Raw genomic sequence first — 21,086 nt, 5'->3', positions numbered from 1 at the left:
TTGGGCAGAACCAAGATCTGTTTCTTGCCTTCACCTTTGCAGTGAAGACACATGTACAGTCCCCAGTCCACGGCACTTCAGGCAAGTCTCACGCAAAACAGCAAAAAACAGGAGAATAAAAGATAAAGGGGAAAGGACAAGAAGGAGTCTAAAAGGGAAAAAGCAAATAAAATAGACAGTCACCCTTTCTGCTTACCCAGACTCTGCCATACAGAAATCAAAGGCTTCCACACAGCCACACTGGCACATTTTTCTGTTTTGACAAGGCTAAATTTAAGCCAGACCTTGCTTCGTTTGCAAAACAAGAATGTTTGATTGACCGTTTTGGTGTTATGATTCCTGGGTGTTGTGACTTGAGCCCACATCCCAAAATAATACTATCAGTAATGATTTTGTCTTGTTCTGAGAGAGTCCCAGAGCCGTAGCTTCCTTCACAGGCACGTTGGAACCAAGCGTCCTGCCATTCTCTCCCGTTGGACCCTGGTGCATTCTCACAGGTGCACTGGCTCTCAGGCCAGGAGAGGGTCAGACCTTCACTTCCTGCCTCACTTTCCATACCCTTCTACCTCTCTGCAAAAGCTCTGCTTTGAAGAACGTGTCATCTAAACTTCTTTTCTCTTTTTAAATCACAACTTATCTTAAGAAGCACATTTTACATCTACACAATAATGCACACACAATTAAAAATACTGGGGATTTGACTCAGCCTCATGTTTGCTGAGTAAGTGCTCTACCACTCTGCCAGGCCCCAGTCATTTTGCTTTTGGTTTGTTGTTAAGATAGGTTCTCATGCTAACTTTACCAGGGCCGCCTCAGACTATGATCCTTCTACCTCTGACTCCCAAGTAGCTGGGATTACAGACATGTACCACCATGTCCAGCTTGTTTTTGTGATAAGGTCTCCATAAGGAGTCCTTACAAGTCCAGGCTGGCCTTGAACTGTGATCCTTCTATCTGCCTCCCAAGTAGTTAGGATTATAGGTATGCCTTACCATATCCAACTAAAGCAAAAGTTTCTTTAAGCATTGTTTTTCTAAAAAAATATTAAGAATAATACACTGTAATAATTTCCATTTTATTCTATTTCATTTCATTTAAACACACACACACACACACACACACACTGCTTGGCACCTGCTAAATTATTTAGGCAAACCATCTTGAATTGGTTGTCATGTTGTAATGTACCAGACCCCAGGAACCAGCCTTACACTAACCGAATTGTTTTTCCTCTTTCTGTCAGTGAACTTCATCTCTATTGTATTATTCTATTTTCCTAAAACCATTCCTTGGCTTTTCTCTACTTTATCTTCAAGTTGTAACCCCAATATCTGAGCAAAACCTCTGCCTTTTGTTTTTCCAGCTCCCCCATCTCTTACACCCACTTTACCTATAGAGACTCTTCCTGGTTGCTTCATCCCCAGTCTGCACAGACCCCATGAACACCAGCCTCCCAATCTCCTGCCAGCTACAACTTGCCATGACATGCTTTTTAGTTCTGTTTGGATAACCAAGCCTGCTATTTGGTCATCAGCCCTATGGGCTAGACTCAGGGTGTGGACAGTAGAGGCCTGTCAATTGGGATGATGTCCTACACTGACCCACTGCTCATTTTCTCCTGAGGCTACAGTCATCAATCCCGTGGCACTATCTGGTAGACTGACATTTTAAGATCGCTCTCCAGTCATTCTTTTACTCTCTCTGTACCATTGGAGACTGCTGATGTCTCTCCAACACTTTCCCCACGACTCAGATGACTCCCTCTTCCCCTGGTCTCCTCTTCCCTCTGCAGCCACTTTTTTCCAGGCTTCTTCATAAACCTCTTCTCTTCTCTCTGCTCTTAGCTGCAGGCATCCTCAGGCACCTCCCCTCCTCACTATGCTGTACAAAAGTTCAAGGTGAAGTCACCTGCATGGTGTTGACTTTCCTAATGGTATCCTAAGTCCTCGCACCCTTGGAGTTCTTACCCGACACTACTATACCTTTTCCCAGGAGTCTCATGCATTTTGCAAACTCACATGTCTCTGTACTCACTCTCCAGTGCTTTCCCATTGCATTTAGAAAACAAAATCAGTAATGATTGCTATGGTCTTCAAGGCTCTGCGGGCCAAATGATCTATAGCCTCTACCTCCCCTCCATCTTGATGTCCCTCCTAACTCACTCTGCTCAAGCCCCGCTGGCTTCCTGACTGCCCTTCTGATGGAGAAGGACGCTCTTTTCACAGGGTTCTTGTCCTGGTTATCCCCTCCCCACATCCAGGCACTATGGCCCCAAGTCATAGAGTCACAAACCTCCCTTGGTCACGTTTCTGTTGAACTATCAACTGCTAACAGAAACGTCTCTCATCAGCCTATCCTAGAACAGAACCCCACCAGCCTTTTTCCTCCTGCTCCTGCTTTGTTTTTCCTCAAAGTAGGCATTGCCAGCTGACATGAATGTGTTTATTTTCTGCTAGTCCTTCCTAGGCTGCGTTTCTGAGTTAACTGTGTCATCAGCTTCTGGAACAATGCCTGAGATACAGTAAGGCTCAATAAATCATTGATGAATGAACGATTGTCTTATCTCTTTCCCCTTCCCTATTCCTGCTTCCAAACTCTGCTTTCTCCAGGAATCTAGGTAGACCTTATATGATTTTCTAGATCAGCTCAACATAGAAGCCTGGACTTTGACCTCGTCCCCTCCCCTTCCTTCTCACTGCCACCCTTCTTAGTCTCTCTCCCATTGCATCTAATCTCCATCTTCACTGCTGTGGCCTTAGCTCAGTGCCATGGATTCCTCAGAAATTTAATGGAAGCTATGGGTCCACTGCTCAGAAAAACGTACTTATTATCTCATGTTTCACACAGGGTTTTCTCGAAAACCCAGTGAAGACCCCCTCTCCAGGTGCTTCTGTGTCCAGGGGTAAAATTCTCTGTTCCAAAGCCTCACTAATTCTTAACTGGATGATGCTGATGTCCTTTGATAGGTCTCTCTGCCACTGGCCCCACCCATTTTGCTCTGCTCCCCACAAAAGTGCACGTTTGTGCATAGTTTCCTCTGTGTCTCTCTTAACACCTGCCAAAGGCTCTTAAGAATAAATGGCCAAGTCCTCGGAATGACTGCATGGTATGGGTTATTCCTCCAGCCTTGGCCCTTTGATGCCATATGTGCACACTCAGCAGCAGTCATCCTGAAAAGGCACTTTGTGACCCTGTGCTCTTGAACACGGAAACCCTTTGCCCTTCCTGGCTCCTTTTCTCCTGTCTGATAGGCTACCTGACACTCCTTCCCCTCCAAGTGACTCAAGGATTAGGACAAAAGTACCTCTTGATCTCCAGGGGTCTCTCTTCCTGTCCATTGGCCTGAATTATTTTCATCTCTTGTCCGTTTCCCCTGCCAGAGGGGATGGCCACTGCAGCAGAGGCCATCTTCTTTGTCTCTATGCACAGTAGGTGCTCAATAAAAATACATTGACTGGATGGAGTAATCAGATATAAAGTGAGAGAGGGGATAGTCACACATTTTGGGTTCCTGTAAATGGGGCAATTGTAGCCACAAGACTCCCCAAACGGGAAAATCCATATCTACAGGGGAGATAAACTGGATAGTTCTTCCATTTACCAAAAGGATTCCCCACAAGGGGCCTCTAAGCTGCAGGTGCTTTAAGCATTCTATGTAAGTGTTGTTTGCAGAGCATTGATCATTTTACAAAGAGACCAAAAGCTAAATTAGAGCCAATCAAAACCTTAGAACAAAATCACCAGGCTTCTGAAGCTACTCTGAAAGTCACTAGGAAGAAGGATTGGATGGTAAACTATTTGATTTGCACATAAAGTTTCAGGAACAAGCCAGAAGAGAAAAAGAGATTGTGGAGGTCAGAGACAGAAAAGGAAGCCTATAGTAACAAGAGCAACTATTTAAGAAGCCAGGCTACATGACCCTGGATCTGCTTCCAACAAAGCCATCTTGGTACAGGACAGTGACCCAAGATGATTAGAACCAACTCACAGACATTTAAAGTAGCTAGTGAAGACAGAGTTCTTAATTTATGGGCAATACAAGGGTATGATAGAGTTGGTTTGGCCATCGTTATGTGTATACCAGGTTCAAAGGATTGACTCTGGCACAAGCCTTCAAGTCTATTTGTCTTTTCACCAAATATTAGTTGAACAACTGGGACACATCAGGCCCTGTGTTGGGTACCAGAAGTGAAATGCTGACCAAAGTCTTGGAAAGGCAAGCCTTTCCTCTCAATGATCTTGACTTTTAGAGGGAGGAAGCAAGCAAACAAGTTAATTTACTGTGGTAGAAGTGGTAGCACAGGAAGAAGAGGGTGTGTGACAGTGGGAATAAGGACACCTTCTATAGGAAGGGAAGGAGGTAAGACTTCTCTTGTGGGTAGAGAAGAAGCCCAGAGAAAGGCATTCTTGCAAAAGAGAGCATCAGAATTAAAGGGCCCTAGGTGGGAAAAACTAAACATATTCTAGAAATGAAAAGGAGACCACCATTGCTGGAGTTAATGGAGAGGCAAGGGAGGAGGCCAGACCTTGTAGGGCTTTGTAAAAACAGTGAGGACTGTGAGAATCTTTCCAAAGGCAATGGGAGGCCACTGAAGGGATTTCTTCAGAAGATGGCAAGATGGATTTATGCACAAATAATTTTTCTGGACTGTGGAGAGCAGAGCATAGGGGAAGAAGAAAGAAAATAGAGCATCAGTTAAGTGGTTGCCAAAGCAAGACAATGGTGATTTGGATCAGGCTTATGGTAGTGAGGGCAGAGCTATAGCTGAATCCAGGCCTAGAGTGTGAATGATGACAAAAGAGATCTGTCTGAGGTCCTTTTCATGGTGTGACAGTTAACTAGACACCATGGCTGTCAAAATGGAGCTCTCTGTGAGATCTGTGTGTCCTCAAAGCTATACAGAGGTGTGATTGAACCTTGCTATTACCATGTGAAGACACTCATCAGCCAATCACAGACCCAGAATTCCCTTCTGTGCGTCCTGAAAGTTCCAGCCCTAGGGCCGGTTCCACTGCATCATCCCCTTTTGTTCTGGCACTTTCTTGGAGGTCCCCTCCCCTATTTCAGGAATGATATCCACAAGTCATCTTGGACCACTCTATAGCAGAATGACAAGTCAAGTTAGTTGTTCACAGTTATCCGTTTGGTAGCCAATGGCATCTCCCAATCATTAAAGAAAGGTAAGAGCTCCAGACCTCACCCAGCCCCATGACCTCACCTTCAGAGCAAATCTAACACTAGCTCTGCCTCACATACAGACACTTACTGGCTAGCACAAGAGGGTCACATGACTGCATCTGTAAGCTCTGTGGAGTCCCAGGACTCAAATACATCTTATATGAAAAGTTAAATGAATCTCCACATCGCCTCAGAAATGTGACACTATTCCATTGCTGGATTCAGTTAACTCAGACCAGTGGTTCTCAGCTACAGAAGATGTTGTTTCCCCAGATTTTGCCTTCTGGTAATATCTAGAGATATTTTTTGGTTTTCACAACTGGAGAGGTGCATAGTGTCTAGTGGGTAGAGGCCAAGAATGCATTAACCCCAGAATCAAACTTTCCTTCCTTTCCCTCTACTGTTTTTATTTGAAACTTTAGGACTTCAAGACAAAGCCTTTCAGCCCTCTGGCTCCCTCTCCTCCAGACCTCTACCTTGCCATCAGACTGACCTTCCCAAACTAGGAATGTGATTCTGTTTTGCTAAATTCTCCAGTAGCATCTCACTGTACAGTGAAACATAACTCTTGGTCTCCTCTCCTGCCTCTCCTCCCTTGTGCATTTTGTTTCAGCCTCTTGTGGTTGCTTTAATATACCAAGCTCTCCCAATCTTCTGTGCCTTTGTACACAACTCCTCATCTCTCTTGTCTTTCTACATGTTCAGATCCTGAGTCTCCACTCAAATGCTGCCTTGTCCTTTGGCTCCTCTGGGCTCACGTTGGGGTTCCCTATTGATATTGCTATTCTCTGTTCAAATGTTCATTAAATCAGATGTCACAGTTGTCTTCTTGTACCGTAGCTGTTTACATGTCTGCATCCCTCCTGGACTCTAAACTCTTTTATTGCCGTTTGCGGCCAGCTCACTGGGCCCAGCATGCCACCTGCTGCATTGCAGGCAGCAGCTAAATATTTATTTGATGAATGATCACTTTCCATACCTTGGCTCGTCTATTTTTTGCTTGTTTGTTTTGTTTTATAGCAGACTTAAAATTCTTTGAATTTTCAAGGAATATAAAGTGATACACATGAGATAGTTATGACTGGGTTTTCAAATATTGATTTGCCTGAGAATCTTCATAGACTTATTTCAAATATAGATTACCAGGACCCAAATGCCTAGGCAATTCTTTAAATTAATATCAGATATCTGAGATATAACTCACGTATCATGAAATTCACTCTTTAAATATACAATTCAATGATTTTTAGTATTTTTAATATTTTGGTATAATATTGGTACAGCCATCACCTCTATCTAATTCTAGAACATTTTTATCACCTCAGTGAGAAACCCACATTCATTAGTAGCCATTCACCATTCCCCTCTCCCCCAAATTCCTGTTAACCATTAAGCTACTTTCTGGTCTTTATCAATTTGTCTATTCTGAGCATTTCCTATCAGTGGAATCATACAACATGCAGTATTTTGTGACTGACTTCTTTCACTTAGCCAATTGGGTTCGAGGTTCATCTCTGTGGTATCATGTATCAGTACCTCATTTTTTGACTATTCTCTTGTGTGTGTATAATATGTATGAGACCATTTGTCCATTCATCAGTTGACAGTGTGGCTTATTTTCACTTCTTAGCCATTATGAATAATGTCGATATGAACGTTTGTGTTCACGTTTTTGTATGGACGTACATGTTGAATTCTCTCAAATATATGCCAAGAGAGGAGAATTTCTAGGTCATGTGGCACTGACGTTCAAACTCAGAGCTTTGCACTTGCCATGCAGGCTCTCTACCACTTGAGTCACACCGCCAGCCCTATGTTTAAGTTTTTGAGGAACTGCCAAAACCATTTTCCACAGCAGTTGAAATATTTTACATAAGCAGCAATGCATCCATCCTTGCCAGCATTGGTTACTTTCCATAGTTGTCCTACTACTGACATGCCTTTGTGGTTTTGAATTTTATTGCCCCGATGACTAGAATGGTGGTTAATTTTAGGTGTCAACTTGACTGGGTTAAGAAATACCCAGATGGCTGGTAAGGCATTGTTTTTGGGTGTCTGTGAAAATGTTTCTTGAGGATTTTGGTACGTGAACCAGTAGGCTCAGTGAGGAAGATCCTCCCTCACCCCATGTGGTAGGCACCATCCAATTGGTGGTAGGCTAATATTGAACAACAAGGCAGAGGAAAGGTGAATTCATTGTCCCCTCTGGAGCTGGGACACCCATCTTCTCTGCCATTTAGCATCAGAACACCAGGTTCTCCAGCCTTAAAACTGCATCAGTAGCCCCCCAGGTTCTCAGGTCTTTGGCTTCCCTGATTCTCCAGCCTATAGATGGAATATCATGGGACTCTGTAGGCTCCATAATCACATAAGCCAATTCCCATAATAAATACTCCCTCCTCCCTCTCTCTCTCTCTCTCTCTCTCTCTCCCATCACTTATCCATCTATCTATCCATTATCATCTATCTATCTTTCAACTATCTGTCTGTCCTTCTTATTTGTTTTATTTCTCTGGAGAGCCTTGACTAATACAACTAATTATGTTAGGCATTTTTCATATCCTTATTGTCCATTTAGACACCTTCTTTGCAGAAAAGTCTACTCAAGTGTTTTGGATTACTTGTTTTCAATGTTGTTGAGTTGTAGGAGCTCTTTTTGTATTCTAGATATTAATCTCTTACCAGATACAAAATTTGTGAATATTTTCTCTCCTTCTCTGAATGGTATTTTACTCTTGACATTATCTTTTGAACACAAGAATTGTGTTTTATCTATTTTTCTTTTGTTTAGTAAGCATTTGGTATTACATCTAAGAAGTCATTCTGTAATCCAAAGTCTCAAAGACTCATGTCTCTGTTTTCTTTTAAGCATTTTATAGTTCAGTTCTTACATTCAGATAATTGATCCATTTTGAATTTCTTTTTGTATATAGTGTAAGGTCAGGGTCCAACTTCATCCTTATGCATGACAACTGGTTCTCCAAGCAATATTTGTTGAAAAGGCATTTCCTAATGAATAGACTTGGCCCCCTTGTAGGAAATCAACTGGCTATAAATATAATGTTTATATCTGGCCTTTCACTTCTATTCCCTTGATCTGTATATCCATCTGTATGCCAGTATGACACACTCAAATGGCCAAAGTCCAGTTGGAAAAACCTAGACCTAAATTGCCGTTGTTGTAATAAGAGCCAATTCAGAACAATAGTACTCACTCAACCAATCACACTGAGGACCATAGTCATCACAAGGTCTTAAACAGGACATCCTCACCTCCAGGTTTCCTTGAACGCTCTCTTCCTCTCTCCTCCCTTCTCCTTCTTTCTGGTTTTGATTAAATAAGATTCAGTGAGGTTCTAGATACTGTATTTTAAAACAGCCACTCTTGCAATCATCCAGAATTGAGAATTTTTGGTCCAGATAATCTTTTAGCATTTAGCTTATGAATCAGTAGGCTCAGTGAGGAAGATCCTCCCTCACCCCATGTGGATGGGCAACATCAGAAACACTTGACAGAAAGGACTGACAATGTTAGGAAAACAGAAAATATAAGGTGGAAGTTTGACACCAAAGAATCTTAAGTGAGAATGCCATGTATATTGGCAGTCAGAGAGGACAGCTCTTCAATGAAACAGCTAAAGATGGTTCTGTGAAGGACAACCAAAGCAGAAAGGCAAGTGTGTCTCTAAGATGACTAGACTGGGGAGGGCACAACCCAACATTTCAGTGTTTATGGAGATGGGCCTTGTGCCCTCCTCCCTGCTCGCACAGCCCCATGCTCTGTGTCTGTCTCTACCTCCACACTAGACTCTTGGTCTTTTTGAGCAAAAACAAGACTTTCTCCTCTGGGACCCTCAATGCCCACCACTGAGCCTCGCATACCTCAGGTGTTCAATAAAACGTTGAATTAAACTAAACACTTTCTATGTTTAGTCAAATGCATATCAATTGCATAGGTCAGAAAGCATAGCAGGCTTTGTGCAAAAATGCTAGGTATGTGATACTTTGAGAACAGAACTGGGAGAGAATTAAGCAATGGGATTTAAAAGAGCATTTAAAAAACCCAAGCAATTATTTTTGAACCAGACTTATCATCTCTGTCCCCACCCACCTGCTTACCAACTATATTTGTCAGGGTCCCAGCAGGAAACAGATGGCTCATCAGCCCTGAATAAAGGAACTACTTTCAGAGCAGTAGGCAGAATTCAGAAGACAAGGAATGAACCCCCTGACACTAGCCACAGTGAGAGGTCCTAACCACTCCCAGGTCTAAACACACAAAGGGACAGAAGCAGGGTGGCCAGAACTTAGAGAGTGCTGGAACTTGGGAGAGAGCCTCCCAGGAAGACCAGTAGCCATGGCTAAAAAATGGGCAGAAAGAGGCAGAAATCCTTCTAGAAGGATAACCAGAGAATAAGCAACACATCCACCCATGATAAGACAGAAAGACATGGACAGACTCAACAGTAATCCTTAGGGGAAAAGAAATTTAGGGAGTTGAGATGCAGCAAATCAGGTAGGCATCATAATCTGTGGCTTGTTTAACTTTTTGGAATGCTGTTCATTCATTCATTCATCAAACACTTGTTCAGTCCTTCATGCTCTAAGCACTGTTCTTAGCATTGAGGCTACAAGAAGTTCACAGTGGGGAATGGTAACCAATGGCAACTCTCAGTAATCCAGTGGAGGGTGTGTCCACTTCTGGGATGCTATGAAATGTCCTACAGACTGGGTAGCTTAACAATAGAAATGTGTTGCCTCCCACTTCTGGTGTCTGGAAGCTAAGATCAAGGTATCAGCAGGGTCGGGTCCTTCTGAGAGATAAGAGTGATGGATCTGATCCAGGTCTCTCCCTTAGTTTCTGGGGGCTGCTGGCAATCTTTGGCTTGCAAAGCATCACCCCCATCTCTGTCTTCATCTCAACATGGCATTCTCCTCTTATTTGGGGGGAGGGTTCTGTGTCCAAATTTCCCTTTTTTATAAGAACACAAATCATATTGGATTAGGGGCCCACTCTGCTCCATTGGGACCTCATCTTACCTAACTAAGGCCTCATTCAGAGGGGTTAGGACTCCCACACATTCATTTTAGGGACAAAATTCGCAATGGGGCTAGGTAGGCTCAGAGTATTATTGGAGCATTCATGAGATGGCTGTGGAGGAGGACTGAAGAGAAATGACTTAGCTGGTGTTAAAGAATGAGTGAGAGTCAACCAAGTGAAGAGATGACTGAGCCCAGGAGGAGGAGGAGGATCCCCCCTACCCCAGGAGTGCTGAGTGAGAAATGAGACCGTGTGGGCAATGGTGGCTGAGGGCAGGAAACTCATGACTACAGAAAGGCTAGCTGTTTTGGTCCCAGAGAACTGCACAGAGTCCAGAAGGGAAATCATGGGAGAGTTTAAGCAGGGACTTAATAAGACCAATTTCACTTTTTGGAGGGGACTTTCTAACTTCCAGGTAGAAGAGGGCAAGGTCTATAAACAGGACAAACACCCAGAAGGCCACCATGACATCCAGGTGAGAAAGTGCTGGTGCTGGTAGGGATGGCGTGGAGACAAGGGATACATTTAAGAGATTTGTAGGAAGGCGATTCGGGATGACCTGGTGATTGAGTGGGTGAGTGGAGACAGGCAGGGCTAGGGTTGTGCACTCCCACCCCTGTAGCATCATTTAAAAAACCCAAGCAATTGGGTGGGTGTGTAGGGTGTGGTTTAACAGGGAAATGACGATTATCCATACTGCCAATTTGGAAATGCACAGTGGTGCCTATGGGAGAAGCTAGGAGCAAAGAGCTTGGTTACAGAGAGGCCTTTGGGAGTTATTTGCATGTCCCAGGAGAGAGGGTGTGTCTCCAGGGAGCAGGCGTGGTGGAGCAAGAAGAGCAGTGAGTCAGAATAGTATCTTGAGGACACTGACATGCATGAGACAAGTGGGGGAAGAAGGGAACATTTCAGACCAACAGTGGATGGCAATCCACTTATTAGGACAGAAAGTCCTAATAAGGAAAAGACTGAAACTATCAATACATGATCAGGAACCTTGTTGGTCACCTCCATGACAGCAGTTTTAGTAGTGAGGTAGTTGAAACAGGAGCAGACAGCAAGAAGTTTAGAAGACAACAGGAGGAGGGAAGTTGAGCAATAACTAGAGAAAGACACAAGGCATGAAACATGAGTATATGCACAGGCAAAGGGGAGATGAAAGAGACGTTTGAATAAGAGCCATGGGAAGAGCCTGGGGAGAGGGGAGAGGGAGCTGTTCAAGGACAAGTGAAGGTGAAATAGGCAACCCCAAGGACCCAGTGGAGGAGAGAGTCTTGCGCCTGTGGTGGCCTGGCCTATGCACGTGTCTGCTTCCCCAGAAGCACTGAGCCTTGGAGACGTGGCAAGGGCAATGGTAGTGAGATCCCGTGCATCTAACTTAGGGTTCTGCTTAATGATGTTGAGGACAGTTGAGGGGTCTGGTATACCATTAGGTCCTGGGAGGAGAGTGAAGAGAGGGAGGATGGGAGGACCCTGATCAATGGGCACGAGATGGAGGGCTCAGTGGATGTGAGACAACTGGGAGGATGAGCAGATGTGATCAAAGGGGGTTATGTTTGTCTTGTTTTCAGCGTAACTGAGAGTGAGATACAAGAGAGTGAGTTGAGCCAAGCTCAATGCAAAATATTATATGACAAAATAGTCACACAAAAGCATCACTGTTGCATCATAGAGACAAATACCCAAGATGCATTTCAATTACACCAGCTCCACAATGAGGTCTCTAATTACTGTTATGGGGTGGTAGCTGTTGAGAAAGTAAGGGAGAGGCCATCCAACTTTCCTTATTTATACCAGAATCTGGTGAAGAATGTGATCCTTGCATGGGATAACAACTTCTTCACTGCTTGCAGGGAAAAGCTGTGGGTGGAAAGGCACACAAAGGACCCCAGGAGTTTTGAGGTACATTTCCTGAGCTTGTTGAGTGGCTAATCAATGGTGAAGAACACCTCTGTTGTCCAGCTGGGTGCACAGGAACCAGAGTTCCGATATGCAAAGAGAGCCTGGGACTCTTGTCAAATCACAGAACAGGATGTTGGTCGTGTAGCAAACAGGCCTGCAAGCTGTTGGCAGTTGAATGGCGGGGGCTGCCAGAGCCAGGCCCAGCAGCTCAGGGCAATCTGTATTCAAGTGCACACCCTCGGCCACGCTGCTGACCCTCCAGCCAGATGCACCAAACAAGGCCCATACTGGAGATGCAGAGACACTGTTGCAGCACACACAGGCCCCTTTGTTCAGAAATCCCACACACATGAGGGAAAGCAGCTTTCTTGTATTCTTCCCCTCCTGGAAAGAAAGGCCCTCCTCAGCAGAGTTGCCAGCTCACTAACCTTAGGGGTGGAATGGGAGGGGCCTTGCTGAAAGCAACTTGGCTGCAGCACATCCAAAATGAAGCTTGAAGGGCCTTGGCAGGAACTGTGGACTTGTGTGTCACACAGGCCTGCATGAGGCTTGCTGGGGCCATTGACAGGCCCTGCTTATTAAATGTTTTGAGAAAGTGGCTGTGACAGAGAAGACTCTTGTCAACCCTGAGGCTCTGGTGCAATCTTTGCGATGACAAGTAGCCTCTTGCTGTATGTGCAGGAAGAGCTGAAGAGCAGGACAGATTCAATGAGAGGCTCAGGACTGGGTGAGTAATTACCATTCTTGTCCTTGGTGGCTGTTCCATCTGCCCTGAAGTGGCCTTCCATCAGCTGAAGAACACTTGTGTCCAGTTCAAGGCCTTCTCTCTGCCTCCAACAACATCACCCAAGACCTGGGAAGCCACAGGGGTGAGGCAGCACCCCTAGATCACTCTCCCCTGGAATCATTCCCTCCCAGGCCTCAGCAAGTGTGGACAAAAAGGGGCTCCATTCCAACTAAACGGGAGGAGAATCAATTTCAGCTCACAATGGACAGTCAGCCATTTCCCTTAGCAAGATTAAACAAAAAAACTTTTTGATCCTAAAGGAAGGATTCCTTATTCATTGGCTGCAGAAATGATGTAGAAGAAAACTGTTGAGTAAATCTAAAAGTTTACTGCTTGGCCAACATGCAGTTTGGTGATTTGCAATTTCCCAGCAAAGAAGATTAAAAGGAGTCCTCTGGTGGGGCTGCTTGGTGGTTCACACCTCTTATCCCAGCTACTCAGGAGGCAGAGATAGAAAGATCATGGTCTGAGGCCAGCTTAGGCAAAAGTGCAAAAGTCTATCTGAAAAACAAACTGAAAGTAAAGAGGCTGGGAGCATGGCTCAGGTGATAGAGCTGCTTGCCTAGCAAGCATGAGGCCCTGAGTTTAATCCCCAGTACTGCACACACACACACACACACAGAGAGTTGTCCCCTGGGCTCCTGCCACTATGGACTTTTGCTATCCATAGACCAAGGATGAAGCTAGAGCAGTTGAGAGAGAGGTGGCCAGTCAGGCTTACAGGTTGCAGGGCCTTTCCCATCAGGACCCATGTCCCACTCCTTAAAAAGGGAGATAGTCCTTTTAAGGGGGTAGTCCTGTCCCCCTGCTTGGGATGAACCCATTGCGATTCCTTTCTCCTCACTATATCACCAAGTGCAGTACACCGCAGGGACCTTGCAGATTTCCAATGGATGGAGAGGTGTTTATTTCAGAGGACTGTACAGAAACATTTTGTAATTGCCTCTATCAGCTTTGTTTGGGGATGAGGCCAGGGCCTGCATCTCTTGAAAGGCTTCCAAATCTCAGCATTCTTATTATACCACTGCTCCCAGGGCTCAGCAGGGCCCCCCAAGAAGAGGCCACCAAAGCTGAGTTAAGCCTACACCAAGAGCACTTCCTTTCCTCCCCATCAGCATCCCTACAGCTGGTCCCTTTCCAGGCAAAATCCTAGGAGCTGGGGTTTAAGCCAAGCGAATTAGGCACACTCCAGTTAAGAAGGTGCTTCTATTCATTTTCAATGTCTTGTAAGTTTCTCTAGGGATCTAGTCTACCTTTCCCCTACTCACCTTTTCCTACGGACCTTCTTCCTCTTTGCTTCCTATCTTGCATTCAGTCAACAAACATTTATTCGGTAGGTGTCTGACACCATGAGGGTCAGTGGGAAGAAAGATGGCTAAGGGCCATTTCTGTGAGTGTACAGGCTGAGGTATGGAGTCATGCACATGTCAGCCTTGGCCTTGACAAATGGTCATTCACACAGAGTTATATTGGTGGGAGCAGCTCACAGTCAAAGACCCTACTTTAGTTTTATACTTGGGAAGTTTGTTTCCATGGTGCAATCATACCACCTTTAATTTACATTCAGAATTTATAGAGTTTTCTGATGGGTATCTGCTTGAATCTTAGCAATAATCCTGTGAGAGCAGAGATTCCATCTCTGTTTTACAAGTGAGGAAACTGAGGTATGATGAAAGCCCCAAAATTCGTAGAGGCTTTGCGCTCAGGATGTTTGAGGTGTGAGATAGCCCTGGTGCTTCCCACTCCAGCTCTGCATTCCAGCAGGCCAGCAGCCCCTCCCTGCGATGAGGACCCTGGGGCCGGTCCTTTTGAAGGGGTGAGGGAAGTTCTCCAAAGCCAGAATCTAGTTCATCTTCTACTTTATTTGGCCTCAGCTGTATGTCTCTTTGTTTTTCAGTTTCTAAACCATAAAAAAAAGACACAAAAATAGTGATGAGAATGTTGTCACTTCCTTAATGAACCCACCTGCTGACTATCGTCTGAAATTCCTTTAAAGAGTCACAAATCCCTTCATTCTGCAGGTATAAATAAAAAGCTTAAGATGCAAATGCTGGGAAGCCTGAGCACGCAGATATAAATAAGTTCCACTTAGGTTCAAATGATAATAGAATATTCCATCCTGCTTGTTCTGAGATGGAAAGCAGAAATAAATATCACCAGTATTGCATAGCCTTTACAGTTCCAAAGCAGATTTTTCAAAAATCCCTTCAATTCAAATACTATAGAAATTTTTTTAGTATCTACTGGTTTCTAGCCTCTGTGTTGTGTGCTAGGGATACAATGGCAACCAAAACAGACACAGTTCCTTCCTCCATGGAGCTAACAGTCTACACCAAGTATGTATCTTGAATGTCCCTCAAAGGTTCATGTGCTTTGTCCCCAGCCCATAGCACTATGGAACCTTTAAGGGGTGGAGCCTAATGGGAGGAAGTTAGATCATTGGAGGAGAGCCCTTGAAAGGATATTGGGGCTTCAGACATCCTGTCTCTCTCCCCATTCCCTCCCTCCCTTCATCACCATGAAACTAATCGTTTCCTCTGTCATGTGCTCCACCATGATGCATTGTGCTGCTACAGGTCCCAAGCACCAGAGCTCTGTGATCATGAGCCAAAATAAACCTTTCCTCCTTTAAGTTGGTTAGCTCAGGTGTTTTGTCAAGAATCTGACTAACACAAAGGAATAAAAATAGATAAATAAATGGTACCAAGCTTGAGGAATCCTGTGGAGAGGAACAGAACAAGAAAAGCCTTCCCAGTGTGTGGAAGAAAAAGCAGTTCTTTCAAAAGTCTCTTCCTCCCCTACCACAAGGGTTATGGCTGACACCCTTATAACAAAATACAGATTAGCAGGGGAAAAGCATAACACATTTATTTAGTGAAGTGTTACATGACAGGGGAGCTTTCAGAAATGACCCAGGACAAACTGCATTTTTATGCTAAGTCTGATGAAGGCAGTGGATAGATGTGGGGAGACATAACTGGAGAAAAAGGGGGTCTGACCCAACATTAATAAACTGGTGAGAACTCAGCAAGTCTCATTCGTTCAGATTCTTTTCTGTGCCTCTGTTAGACATTCCTTCCCCTCAGGTATGGCGTAGGACACCTGGCACATGAGCACTCACAAGGAGAAAAGAGGCGGGCAGGGAATGACCTTCCCAGGTTTTAGGGCTTGCTTTGGGGAGAGGAATTCTAGTTTCTATGACACACTTGGAGGAGGAAGGGAAAATAGAGACAGTATAGGGTCACCCCTCTTGGGGGATGGTGGAAGACAGACAAGTGTTTCTGTGTTTCTGAGGCTTTCCAGTCTCCTCCAGTTCAAAGTACTCAGCATGCCTTTGTGCCCTACTTTGGGATATCATGTTTTGAGCCCCAACTCCAGGCACAGAAGCACAATTCAAAGGGTCAAGGTGAGTGTGGACATGTGAAAGACCTGAAGGTGCAGGGAACATGAGGAGGAGAGCAGCAATTAGTAGGTAAGATGGGTGGAGGCAGGACTAATGACCTTGTGGAAGGAATGGGGACTTGAACCCAAACTTAAAGGGCAATGGGAAGACACTTAAAGGAGTTACAGAAAGACAGGTTCTGTGGTGTCTCTTTCTTCTCTCCCCAGCCCCACATCCACGGCTTACCCTAAAACAAAATTCTTTTTTATATTTTTAAGACGAGAGCTTACAGGGTAAGACAAGGATGGGAGAGAAGAAAGTCCAGGTCAGAGAGGATGGGGGCTTGGACTGTGTGTAGAGATGACAGGGTAGAAGATTCCAGGAATGTTAAAATGCCGTAAAATAAAACTGATAAGATTTATCAGTTTGTGGTATACTGTGGGGAAAAGGAAGAGAAAGAGTTAAGGACGACTTCCAGGTCCTCCCACTCATCCAAGTGACAGTAGGATGACTGGGCTATGGAGCAAGAGATGGGACAGACTTTGGAAAGAAGAAGATGAATTCAGGTTGGGCTATGCTTGGGTATAGGCCTGCATGAACATGGGCGTCCTTAGGCATTTTTGACTTTTAATGACTAAATTGCTGTCTTTGACCCATGTGGCTGTGTCAAGTCAACATCCAGCCAAGTGAACGTCTATCTCGTTCCTCCTGCTGTTGCCTCTGAGCCCACAAAATACGATACTTAGAGACAGTGAAATGGAAACAAACGTTCCTCAGGCATCAAATGTGCCTCCCATGTACATTCTTCATTGCCTGGCAGAAGAGAGGAGGGAGAAGCCAATTGCTGCAATTTGCACATGGAAGACATTCTTATTTACACTGCATTGCCAATCCCTGGGCAGCCACAGGTGGAACTGAGAGCCTAGTGCAGGAAAAGGGGAAGAGACAGCCCACCTCCAGAACCCTCCACATCTGCAGGCTGTGCTGTCAGCCTGGCTAATGGGATGACTGGCTACTATTGACACAGCCCCATCTATCAAAAGGCAAATAAAAGTAACGTACTGTGAGAGAAGCAATGCAGATAAAAGGCCTATTTCAAGACCCTTATATTCTCTACAGTTCATTCTTTCTAAGTCCTTTCATTGATTATATTGTCTTTAAAAAGAAAGAGAGAGAGAGAGAACATAAGTCCTTTGCAGTGGCTGCTCTGTCCCTGCTATGATCTCTACTTTCTGGGCAAGTTTTTAGTCAATGGACAGAAGAGCGTTTGCCAAGCTGCGCTCAGCCTGGAGAAGGCTTGCCAAGCAGCTCTCCCTAAATCCCACCACACCAAGAGCTTTGCACTCCAGGCCTGCCTGTTTCTAAAATGCTTGGAAATCTGCACACAGAAGAAAAACAGATTTCCTCTTCTGGGCAAAAGAGGGCTGACAGTGTGTGCTTTTTTGGAGCAAGACAGCAACCCTCTGTCTCCTCTCCTAACTCAGATCCTTCTCTCCTCCTCCTTCTTCTTCTTTCTTTAATGATTAACAAATATAAAGGCCATAATTAAGGATGTCTTAAATAACTCTGAAGAGAACAAAGAGCATGCCTTGTTCTCACAATAAAATCAAATGGGTGTCTGGGCCCTGATCTGCCAAAGATGTAGAAACTAGGCAAGAATTCAGAGATAGGAGGCGCAGGGTGAGTGATGAAGGTCATAGGAGGTGACAGAAGGTAAACTGAGAAGCAATTCCACAGGATGCTCTTCTGCTCTGGCTGATGCTACCCAGGAAGGACAGCTAGGGGCTTAGCTGGGGCGTTTTTCAGGACACAGTATTTCTCTAGCAAGGTTGCGTGGAGATACACACTTCATCTCAGAACAGCACACAGGAGGGAGAAGGGGATGGGACCATCTGTCTCCCATCTTTCATTGCCAAGTTCCATCTCTAAGGGATGACTCAGCCCTTGACTCAGAAATTAGGTCCCTTACATGGGAGAGTTTTATTCAACTCCAAAAGTGAAGTGGTAGAGAAGTAACCCCAGTTCACTGCAAGAACTCATCACCACTGTCTCTGTACTTACTACAGTCAAACTGACTAAAGTCAGCCTCTACCACCTTCAAAAAAGAAGAGGAGGAGAGAGGCAGAATAGGTAAGGACATGAACAAGAAGAAGGAAGATGAGGACAAGAAGGAAGACAAGCGGGAGGAGGAGGCTGGTGCAGCTAAGCAAATCTGAGAAGTAACATAAGGTCCGTGTTCCAGTGCAACGAATGACATCATTTTCTTTCTATAGATTTTAGAAGAGGGAAGAAAGACACAAAGGAGGTCTTGGGTGGGGTGTAGAGAACAAGGCAGTCTAAGGGACACAGAGTCCACCCAGAAATGAAAGAACAAAGAAGTAGGACTGGTTAGACTTAGGGTGCTGGGGTACCCACTATAGGGAATTAAGTTCTCAGGTTGACTCAGAGGTGTTACGGCACAGGGGAAATGAACAGTGGTGAGGGATGCTGACCTTCCTGTGGAGGCCTGCAAAGAGGTCAAGATGGTGCCTGGTCCTCAGGATAGACTGGGTATCCTTAGGCAAGGAGAATGAAAGATATAAAACCAAGCATCCCTGTTTTTGAGGGACGAGCAGGACCAGTCCCTCTCCTGACTGCAGTGTCTGCTTTAAGGATGTTCTATGGCCCATACTCCCTTGTTAGGCCAGAGGAGCAAGCACCACACCCCCACAATTTCTTTCTCAGCATCAAGTCTGAGAGGAACTTATTGGCTCTTGGTGTCCATTTAAACTGGCCTAGGGGGTTCAAACCTCTGAAGACCAAACCTCATTGTAATAAGTGAACAATTTTCATTTGGCATTCTATAGTGTGCAAAAGGCTTTGCTTCACTGGCTCTTTTTTTTTTTTTAAATAATACTGGGAAGTTGCTAATAAGCAATGTACACTAAAGGCGTTAAGAGGAGTTCCCAAGGTTACAGACTTGAGACCAGCTCTTTTATTCCTAAATTCTCTTCCCATTCTGTGCTGGAAACCCAAGGAAAAGCCCAGGCAGGAGACTATGCACTACGTGATTATTCTAATTTAGAGATCTGGGTCTAAATTACTGCATCTCAGATAGCCACCTAGAGTGTTCTGGGCCCTGGTCTTTTGATGACACCTCCCTATCTGGCATTGTCTTGGCCACAGCCAGGAAATTCTCCACATGCATTTTCATGTCTCAGTCTTCACCTCTCCCACCTGGACTATTTTGAGAAAAGACTCAGCAAGCATTTCCCAGGCTGCTTCTCTCTCTCTCTCTCTCTCTCTCTCTCTCTCTCTCTCTCTCTTTCTCTCTCTCTCTCTCTCTCTCTCTCATCCTCTTGTTCTTGCTCTCTCATTCTCTCTCAAGTCCAATTTTAACTCCTCCTATGGAATAAGGGTGGACAAGCCCTTAAATATCTCTCTCTCTCTCTCTCCCTCTCTCTCTTCCTCCTCTTCCTCATTCTTTTTCTATTTGGGAGTCCTTCACACAAAGACCCACAGAGGCAATTATCAGTCCCTTTTGTGCAGAGTGGGGAGGAGAAATCAGCTCTGCTCCCAGCCCTACTGTGTATTTCTTTACCTACTGCCTCAGTTTCCCCATCTATAAAATGTGGATAATTCCCATCTGGAAGGGTCATTGTAAAGACTCAATGAGTTATGCATATGAAAGCCACCGGCCTACTGAAGGACTCAGTGTCACTTCCTTGACACAATGTCTCCCAGAGTACTGCTCAGTACCTCTATACTGAATTGAAAACCAAGGAAAACCATCCCCCTGCACTCTAGAAGTCACTTGGTCCCTAGTGACATACTAGAACCTCTCCTCCTCTTCACAGTCATACTGCCATACACCCTGAAGACTTCACACATCATGTTCACTATTACTCACCTCATTTCACAATGCCAACTGAAAAGTTCCCCTCATTGCTATCCCACGTCACCAAGGCAATTCTGTTTTCCCCGTTTTTTTTTGCCTCCCACCCTGTGTACACCTGCACATACAACTTCTGGAAAAAGAGGCCATGAGGTTATAGGTTCATTTATTTATGCATTTGTGCCACAAGCTCAAAATGTGCCACTATAATGAGACTCAAATTTACATGAAAGCTCAGTAGGTTAGGACATTGGGAGGTAGGGATGATGAGAGGCTGGAGGGGTAGGAGGAAGCCAGTGAGAAAGTCAGCAGACCAAATGCACATCAATTATGAGAGCAGATCTGAGAAGAGCTGGATGTTGATAAAAATCCACCCACTTCCAGTCCTTGCCTCAACTGGCACTTTGGGGAAAGAACTGAAGGCCACTGTACAGTGTGGGCAGAAAAGTTATTGAATCCCTTGTGAGAATCAGAAGGAGGCTGAGCCAAGCCTGTTTTCTATATATCTCTATAACCGGGAGTCCTAGAGCAGATGCCCTACTCTAGGGTTCCACGCGTGAGGTTCAGCCTTCACTCCAATCTACCAAATAAAGAGACAGGTTGTGGTGAAGCATAAAGAAAGGAGATTTATTACACAGCATGGGTGCATCAAGGAGAGAGGCAAAGTAAGGACTTCACCACATCTTCTGGGTACAGACACAAGTCTTAAGTTTCAATGGAAGGAGAACTGAGATAAGGGGTGAGAGATATGCAGAATTAGTAAACAGTTCCTGTCAAAGGTAGTCACAGGTGTGGTCCTGTGGTCACAGGTGTAGTTGGCTGATTATCCTCTCAGAATTGGTCAGGAGGGGACCCTTGTCACAATAAGAAAATCATCGTTGGCTGGGGAGGGGGCAGTTTCAATTCTGTCACAAGATGTTT

General features: G+C 44.8%; 1 long non-coding RNA gene across 8 annotated transcripts in view; it reads right to left on the bottom strand.

Annotated features, from left to right (window-relative positions):
• LOC141410836 (uncharacterized) overlaps window positions 1–21,086 on the bottom strand; it is a 125,079-nt gene that overhangs the window by 50,394 nt on the left and 53,599 nt on the right. For 2 of the 8 annotated variants that reach the window (XR_012435604.1, XR_012435602.1), the window contains one exon: window positions 12,470–14,809. The exons of the other annotated variants lie outside the window; for them this stretch is intronic. This is a non-coding gene — a long non-coding RNA (uncharacterized lncRNA). Of the gene's footprint in view, window positions 1–12,469; window positions 14,810–21,086 lie in introns of those variants that run through there. 8 annotated transcript variants of the gene reach the window in all.

Source organism: Castor canadensis, chromosome 9 (genome assembly GCF_047511655.1).
Source record: "Castor canadensis chromosome 9, mCasCan1.hap1v2, whole genome shotgun sequence".
Taxonomy (NCBI): Eukaryota; Metazoa; Chordata; class Mammalia; order Rodentia; family Castoridae; genus Castor; species Castor canadensis.
This window is presented reverse-complemented; position numbering and strand designations above follow the sequence as displayed.